At 35.9% G+C, this 9,854-nt stretch overlaps 1 protein-coding gene across 1 annotated transcript in view; it reads left to right on the forward strand.

Moving 5' to 3' along the window:
- The first annotated feature begins 5,211 nt into the window (after positions 1-5,211).
- LOC306903234 (uncharacterized protein) overlaps positions 5,212-9,854 on the forward strand; it is a 56,977-nt gene continuing 52,334 nt past the window's right edge. Inside the window, exon 1 of the mRNA XM_079472246.1 lies at positions 5,212-5,573. The gene's annotated coding sequence lies outside the window, so the exon portion shown is untranslated. The remainder of the gene's footprint in view (positions 5,574-9,854) is intronic.

The raw sequence follows: 9,854 nt of genomic DNA on the forward strand, positions 1-9,854 counted from the left end.
TATACAGTTCGGTCCATAAATATTTGGATTCATTTTTTATTTTAGCTGTATCCCTAAATGTATTCAAGTTACAGTTAAATTAGGGATATTGGCTTAAAGTGCACACTGTGATCACTATTTAGATTGTATTCACATCCAGATAAGCTGAAGGGTTTGGGAAATACATTTTAGTAATTACAGCTCTTTACAGCTCTGGCACGAGGCCACAATCACAGCCCTGGTGACATAAGAACACTATATACACTCCTACACGAGCGATATTGCTTCAATAATGGATGCCTTCTAGCCAATCAAAATCAACGATTCAGACAGATCATGGTATAAGAGTGAGATAACACAAACGTCGATATTAATTAAAATGTATTCAGTTGTATTTGAGTTTAATCAAAACATGTACTTACAAAGCCAAAGACGTTGGGCTCTTAAAAGAGCCTTTTGGGTATATGTAGCTGCTGTTGACACAAGCAGAAGGGAGAAAATGAAGAAACATGAATATGAGTGAGAAAATTGCAAATGTCTTTGGGAATTAATATGCATTAAGTTTTCATTGATCATTAAGAACAAGGCAAATCAGAAATACAGAATGACTGTTAGATTGATCACTTACAAAAAATCAGAGGGCAAATGACACTGGAAAAAAAACAGAGAAGACAATTAATTTTAGGGTAAAGTGAATATAAGGAATATGGCCAACTCTTATTAAGTACTTTTAAATTTGCTGAAAAACTGAAACATTAGATCAAAAACTGTGTGTAAATAATATAAACTTGAGGGTTTTGTGTCGTGTTTTGGTTTATAAACCATTGCATATCTTTATTTAGAGCAGATTGTCTCAATTCAATAGAACCCAAAAGCAACATAACAGGATATGTTTTTGAGGACAAATATATTAAATAAATGTCATAGACAGTGGTGCTTAATTTAAAATATATTAAATAGTTGTATCAAACCTTATAAACGTTAAAGTAAATAAACCTGGGAAACTGTTGTTTTGTTCTATTTGGAGTGCTTGAGCGACAGCGCCCTCTGACTTTCGAATTTGGCGGCATTAAACCGTAAATCATTGAAAAACTGAAGAATCGCACGGTTAATCCTCACAGCCCTTAACAACACAACATGTTGCTCAGATGCAGTTAACTGTGAATTAGCTCAAACTTGATTTTATGCCCAGTCACATATGCTTTGAAACAGGAGAGCTTAATCGGATTTGTATGGCTGCTCCATTAGTGCAAATGGTGTAACACACTTTAACAACGACTTTAACGACAAACGGTATAACGTTAGACGGACATTCAGTTTGTTAGAAATCTAACTAAACTTGGCATTTACCAGAAAAGACAGTTCATCGATTGTATAGCCGTTTAGTAAATTAAGTTTCACCGCCTGTCATCGGTGACGATCAAACAGTTCCCCTCAGAATAAGAGAGAAAAACTAACAATGAAATTGTTATCCTGAAACAACTATCCTGAAATTGATTCACTTTATCATTTACAGTCTTGGTATCTTTAGATGTCATTTTAGTGGACTTGAGTTTAAAAATAATCTAAATAAAACGGTTAACGTTAAATTTAAAAGAACTTACCTCAACAACACTTGCGGTAGCCTATGTCCACTCAGTCAGTCCGTGCGCGAGCTGCCAGGTTTCGCGGGCATGTCAAAGTACATTTATATATTTTAAAAAGTACTTATATATACATTTTCTTTCAACATAACCATTAATTTAACACATACTTAATTATTATTTAAAAATAGTGTGGTTTTCTAATTATGTATTTACTAGGTAAACTGAACTTTGTTATTTGGATGTCTGTTCTGTCACATAATTTTCTGTACCAGTTTTGCACGTCAACAGACCCCCCTAGCTATACGTAAATATTGAACTTAATATCTACGTCCAAGAGGGGTCGTTGTCCGACGTCCAGATACTGACCAGATTTGCACGTCGTGTAGACGTACAGATATAGTCCTGGACAGACCGACTTAATATAGACATGATCTGCACGTCTGGCAGACGTCACCTGCTTGTTGGGTTCATGCCTCAACATAGACATTAAATCAACATAGTCGCTAATGTTTTAGTCCTTAGTGATCAGTTTCACCCACCTGTAGAAAGAAATAAGGAGAGACACAGTTGTGCTGCTTTACATCATGCTGTCGCTCTGGTAATACTCTCTTCTTCGCAACTCACCCTTAACCCCACAGTCAACGCAGCATCTCCCCCTACTGTCTCCAGACAGTACTACACATCATCATTGGGCATTATAACAATCTATTAATCAACATTATAAATACCAGACGATCTCATAAACAGCACCAGAAAATAACAAATACTGAATACCATTTCTGTGACTACACAAACAGGGTGTCACAACTGCAGGCATATTGTACTGTTGCTAAATTCAAACCTAAATTCGAAGGTGAATTCAAACGTAAATTCGAAAGTAAATTCGAAGGTAAATTCAAAGCTAAATTCGAAGGGAAATTCGAAGGTAAAATTCAAAGGTAAATTCAAAGGTTAATTCAAAGGTAAAAATTCAATCCTCTATATTCAAAGCTAAATTCGAAGGTAAATTCAAAGCTAAATTCAAAGCTAAATTCAAAGCTAAATTCAAAGGTAAATTCAAACGTAAATTCAAAGGTAAATTCGAAGGTAAATTCAAACCTAAATTCGAAAGTAAATTCGAAGGTAAATTCAAACCTAAATTCGAAAGTAAATTCAAAGCTAAATTCGAAGGTAAATTCAAAGCTAAATTCGAAGGTAAATTCAAAGCTAAATTCGAAGGTAAATTCAAACCTAAATTCGAAAGTAAATTCAAAGCCAAATTCGAAGCTAAATTCAAAGCTAAATTCGAAGGTAAATTCAAACCTAAATTCGAAAGTAAATTCAAAGCCAAATTCGGAGCTAAATTCAAAGCTAAATTCGAAGGGAAATTCGAAGCTAAATTCAAAGGTAAATTCAAACCTAGATTCGAAGGTAAATTCGAAGCTAAATTCAAACCTAAATTCGAAGCTAAATTCGAAGCTAAATTCAAACCTAGATTCGAAGGTAAATTCGAAGCTAAATTCAAACCTAAATTCGAAGGGAAATTCGAAGCTAAATTCAAAGGTAAATTCAAACCTAGATTCGAAGGTAAATTCGAAGCTAAATTCAAACCTAAATTCGAAGCTAAATTCGAAGCTAAATTCAAACCTAGATTCGAAGGTAAATTCGAAGCTAAATTCAAACCTAAATTCGAAGCTAAATTCGAAGCTAAATTCAAACCTAAATTCGAAGCTAAATTCGAAGGTAAATTCAAACCTAGATTCGAAGGTAAATTCAAAGCTAAATTCGAAGCAAAATTCGAAGCAAAATTCGAAGGGAAATTCGAAGCTAAATTCAAAGCTAAATTCGAAGGTAAATTCAAAGCTAAATTCGAAGCTAAATTCAAACCTAAATTCCAAGGTAAATTCAAAGGTAAATTCGAAGGTAAATTCAAACGTAAATTCGAAGCTAAATTCGAAGGTAAATTCAAACCTAGATTCGAAGGTAAATTCGAAGGTAAATTCAAAGCTAAATTCGAAGCAAAATTCGAAGGGAAATTCGAAGGGAAATTCGAAGCTAAATTCGAAGCTAAATTTAAAGCTAAATTCGAAGCTAAATTCAAAGCTAAATTCGAAGGGAAATTCGAAGGGAAATTCGAAGCTAAATTCGAAGGGAAATTCGAAGTTAAATTCAAACCTAAATTCAAACCTAAATTCGAAGGTAAATTCAAAGCTAAATTCGAAGGTAAATTCAAACCTAAATTCGAAAGTAAATTCAAAGCCAAATTCGAAGCTAAATTCAAAGCTAAATTCGAAGGTAAATTCAAACCTAAATTCGAAAGTAAATTCAAAGCCAAATTCGAAGCTAAATTCAAAGCTAAATTCGAAGGTAAATTCAAACCTAAATTCGAAAGTAAATTCAAAGCCAAATTCGGAGCTAAATTCAAACCTAAATTCGAAGGGAAATTCAAAGCTAAATTTGAAGGTAAAAATTCAAACCTAAATTCGAAGCTAAATTCAAACCTAAATTCGAAGGGAAATTCAAAGCTAAATTCGAAGGTAAAAATTCAAACCTAAATTCGAAGAGAAATTCGAACCTAAATTCGAAGGGAAATTCGAAGGGAAATTCGAAGGGAAATTCGAAGCTAAATTCAAAGCTAAATTCAAAGCTAAATTCAAAGCTAAATTCAAAGCTAAATTCAAAGCTAAATTCAAAGCTAAATTCGAAGGGAAATTCGAAGGGAAATTCGAAGGTAAATTCAAAGCTAAATTCAAAGCTAAATTCAAAGCTAAATTCAAAGCTAAATTCGAAGGGAAATTCGAAGGGAAATTCGAAGGTAAATTCGAAGGTAAATTCAAACCTAAATTCGAAGGGAAATTCAAACCGAAATTCGAACCGAAATTCAAACGTAAATTCAAAGCTAAATTCGAAGGTAAATTCAAAGGTAAATTTACCACCATCAGTGCCTTAATAAATTAAAATAAAAATACAATACAATGATTCTAGCTTTCATTCTCACAATTTTTAGGTAATATTCAAGAATAAATTACGCCAGTGTCTTTAAATCGAGCCAGATCATTGTTTCATTTTAAAGCCACTCAACATATTATCATCAATTAAAGCTTTATCTGGCCAGATATAAACTTCTTATGTCCACAATGAAGCATACATAACATTTATGTACGCCGAGGTTAGTCAAAAAACATCTTGCACTTTGCTTTTTTTCTATTATTTGATACTTCTGGATGCTGTTACAGAAATTAAACTGTCTGAAACTGTCATGTAACATATACAAACTAGTAGAAAAAAAGTGTTACACGTGACATATTTATTGCAAAAATCTCTCATCACTCACATTATTCACAGACACCTACATTGTGTGACCAAAACATGCCTACAGGTTTCACAAGAACACAATCCAGCCGGACAGAAGTCTGGTGTGGTGTAGGCTGAAGTGAACAAGGCTCCGTATAGGTTGAGATCATAACTGAATGAATTGATTCTAGGTTAAAGAGTAGGGCAGTTTACAGGATTCTCTTGCTTCACTTGATTGAATGTACATTTGTGCTTTCTGTAAATTGAAGAAAAATAAAAGAACTTTTTGACATATGCAGGGGATCGTGAAGACTTTTATTTTGACCTTTAACATGGGCGCCGCCATTATTTCTTTTGGATGATGACGCGGTGCACGTGAAGAGAGTGGAAAGGTGCAGCGGTAAACATGAATGGCGATCTCGGGACTCAATCACGATCAAAAGTTGAGTTTAGACCCGCGACATATATATAGAAGAGCTGCAGGACGTTGTCTCTGAGTGTTAAAGGAAGATTTCTGCCGTGTTCGTGCGTGGAGCTGTCAGTGTCAGTCGCGTGTTTTCTTTCATGTGGTCAAACGAACTTGAAACCGTGAATGTTGCTGGTCGTGTGAAGAAAGTCGGATCGGGTCGTGTGGGATCAGGATCTCGCTGAGGGTCAATGAGTGAAGAAACGGTACCCTGCCATCCGTTGGTCATCATTCAGCATCTCGAGTGCTGATGTTACTACTGAACACTGGTAAGCAAACTATAATCATCAGAAACACATTCATGCACTTTCTTTTGTGCACATGTCGTGGAAAGTTGTTCTTGTAGTTTCAGAAAAAAGCATCTAAAGTTTACAGTGTTTTCAACCCATAGTTATAGTGAAATCCCTCAAAGGACCAATCAGATCTGTTCCTGTTACCTTCTTTTGTCTTGTCATTCCACCAATAGATTTATGCATCGGTCAAGTTTCAAGCTTGTGTCTTACAGACATTGCTGGAGTTTACTGAACTGTGCTCTTAAAACATAAGTGACTTAATAAGTGTAAATACATGATCACATTATACACAACCACCTTTGATTAAATATAGTTTCAGCTCACTCAGATCATAACACTAATACATCATTATTCTACTTTCTCTATGGATACTTCTTATTACTTATTAAAATATATATATATGTGCTTTTGTAAAATCATTAAAGGCAAGTATATATGTGAATATGTGATATATTCAAAACAAGTATATATGTTGAAGACAAATATGTATGTGGTTAATAACAAAGTCTGCACTTTTAACCGTAGCAGGCGTCTCTTTAACTTTTAACAGTAGCAGGCGCCTCTTAATCATGTACCCCGTCTCTGGACACCCTCCCTCCCTTCTTGACCAAGTCCAAGATGCAAAAATATGTCAAAACAAATATATCAAAATCCTATACCTCTTTCATGTCCTGCTAATAAAGCAATAAGCCCCGCGAAGCCGTGGGTTACAGTGCATTTTATAACAGCTAAGGGGCGTTGTTAGGCACAACGCGAAGCGGAGTGCCTAAAACCCCCTTAGCTGTTATAAAATGCACTGTAACCCACGGCTTCGCGGGGCTTATTGCTTTTATAAAACGGTTAATCCATATGCATAGTAAAGTTTCATGAAGTAAAACACAACAAATATTATGTAATTATTTTAATAGAAATACATTCTTCCGCCAAACAAAGTAGTTCCTCAGAAGCAGGTGCGGCTGCCAAGCAACACAGACGCAGCAAAGAACACAATAAAAATGTGATTAAAGACTGTGGTGTTTATCTATTAACATTAACATGTATCTATTTTTATACATGAACAGTGTTTTAAAGTCAATAAACATACGTGTAACAAAGTTCCATAAAAGGAAGGAAGGAGACGGGAACCGGCGAACATAAACTAACTTTTAATTAATAAATAAACTCAAACTACCACATAAAATCCAGGCCTGTTCCTCTCTCACTGATGGTCCGATCGTTCGTCCTTTAATTAATACTCCACAATCTCCTCCGTGATACGAGACCGTCGCACGTACAGCTGACGCTCGTAATCACTCACGCACCGGCCTCGCATCCCGACTCTCGTCACGCCTACCTCACTACAATACCTCATCACACCAGGACTGAAAACAACCAACAGAGCACATAATCTGTTTATGAGTATTCCCCTGATTTCTGGACTTTTCGATGTCTTCAATTTCTCTTTCATTAATTTCAGCGTGTCGTCTTTGTTATTGGTCTAATTTGTCTGTCATTTCAATCTCTTCACAAAATCGGACATTTTGACAATTATTTCGCTGTACGTAGCAAGAGTGGCGCAGTGATTCTAGGTAATGCGGTCAGCCGTTATATATCGGGGTCTTTTATAACGGCTTAGATCTCCGCTCAACCAATCAGAATCAAGGACCAGAACTGACCGTTTTATAAAAACAAATATATCATGTCCTGTGCCCCTAACACCCTGCAAGATGCTCCCCTGAGAGCTGCTCCCACGTATATCTCATGGGCCCCTGTTCATGATGCTCCATTGCTCCATATCTGGAAGATCCCCCCTTAGTGCACCCTGTGAGCCTGCGGGCCCATGGCCCCTTGCAAGATGCAAGCAACCACCGAAAACAGCTCAGAAATTACACAATATATTCCCCCTTTGGGACTCGCAAAGAGTCCCACAGACAAAAATAATCTCTGGAGATTAAGAGCATAATTGGTTATCACACATTCATCTTTGGTTGCATTTATGCCAAACTCCACCTGCTCCAATGTAGTATTCATGAAACTCGTGCTGTTCATATGCTGTCCATCTGTAGAAACATTTCTCATAACAATTGGTAGTACAATAACACATGACAGGCACTGAACCCTTAAATGATAATCTGTCCTTCTCAGGAGTCACCTGGAAGCAAGGATAAAAAACACTTAACACTCTTCTACAGAGAGGATTCAGAGATTATCCAAATAAAGCAGCATCACAGACAGACTTTTTTTTCCCAGTCCTTCAGTGGATGCACAGAAACTTGAGTCCATTAACAGTGATTGATCACGGACTACAGTCTACTAAAAACAAGTTAACATTATGAATGAAGCACTGAAGCAAACGCTGGCTAATGATGCCAGAACAAATTTAGCTATGATGGCACATTTTCAACCACTGGGTTAATATTAGTGGGCAAAGTAATTCATAGGTTACAGCAGTGACTTGCACATTTAAACATGGTAACTATGCAGATAGTTAAAACTCTAAACATATGGCCATAACCATTTGATTTCCAGAAAGAAAAAAACAATACCTTTTGTACGTCTCTGGCTTCTGACTGTGTGTTCACTTTAAGAATGGAGGGTTCAACCTCACTGAGAGTCTACAAAACATCAATTAGACATTTGAAACCCTTGTTCGTTTAAGCACTAACCCTATGCATTGTATTCTGTGCTGAGCACTAATATTTACATTTACATTTAGGTATTTGGCAGATGCTTTTATACATTTATACACAGGTATCTGTAATCCCATTGTGATCAAACACACAACCTTGCGTTGTTAACACAATGCTCTTACCACTGAGATAGAGGAAAGCTAATATTCAGCTACAATGACATGTTTTACAATCAGACTTCAAATAAATAAGAAGGATATATAATGTTTCTCCCTTATTGGAATTAAAGTTAGGAATGAATAAGATTGGAATAGATACGCAGAATTAGCGACCGTACTCATTCTCTTCCAGTACAACTGTCACTCACCTCGTGTAGTCCCACAGTAAGAGCAGCACAATCATCACTGCCTGGTGAAAACTGGGTCTTATGGCTTATCTGAAAATATAACGTAAAGATAAGAGTTTTAAAACATGGCTAATATATGAAATATATCAAAAGGATAATGTAGAGTCAGCCAGTAATGCAAAAGAGACATGAACAGGATGACCAGGGTTAGTACACAGTTACTGACCAATAAATACTGTATGTGCACATGAAGTATTGATTTGAGATAATATCAAAGTAAGATTACAAAAGAGTTTCATTTCAAATCAATATTTAAATATAAGATACATGTTTAAATGTAACCCGAGATACTTTAATGCATCACATTACACGCATGTTCATTATAGTATGACAGCTTTACAGCTGTTTTATGAGGTAAACATGTTCTTGATGTTTAACTTGACTGAAGAATCTCAAGTGTGGTTTTAGTTTGACAGAAGTCTGGTCTATAAGGACACACGTCTTACCGGGACACTGGTAACTACAGCACCCTGAGTTTAAGTATTTGTATGAGACATCACTTTATACACACACACAATCATAATTCAGTGAGTGATAACTGTGGCAAACAATCTGTTTCGGAGGTACACTGAAATCTGCTCTTTCACTTGAGGAATAACTCAATTATTACATTAACTTATTGGATAAAGAATCAGTTGAGACCCAAACAAGATATAGTTATCATCTGAAACAACAAGTTTGAAACTCAAACAAGAAAACTTTGAGGGCGTCATAATATATATCTTGTCTCCGCTCACATTCTTCTTTGCTTATGAGATGTCCTCTGTATTCCAGCAGGAAATCTCCCTTATCAAACTCAGTACAACTGAACACACCTCTCCCTACACGACAACAGAGAAGTCAATAGCATACAATGTACCTGACACAGCTTTAATAAACCATCAAACTCACCTTTTGAATCATTGATGAATCTGCCATCAAGCCCTTCCTTGTCTTTCTTCAGAAGTGAAAACCTCCAGACGCTTGGGCTTTCTCCTTCGCCGGTCATAGGAAAAGACACTCAATAATTCTGAACAGTGCATTTCATTTGACAGATGATTCAGCAAGTTTGGTTTAAATATAAACATTAAGAATGACAGTTCTATTGGTACAGAGTTTATGATATTAAACTCAGGAGTAATAAGACTCATCTTGATCAATCTCTTAACGCAGAAGAATTGCAGTTATATTTCACAGCAGCATATCAGGATACTGTACTGGGTGGTATTATTATACAATACGATTTAATATAATATATATATC

Source organism: Barbatula barbatula (assembly GCF_947034865.1).
Source record: "Barbatula barbatula genome assembly, chromosome: 13".
NCBI lineage: Eukaryota > Metazoa > Chordata > Actinopteri > Cypriniformes > Nemacheilidae > Barbatula > Barbatula barbatula.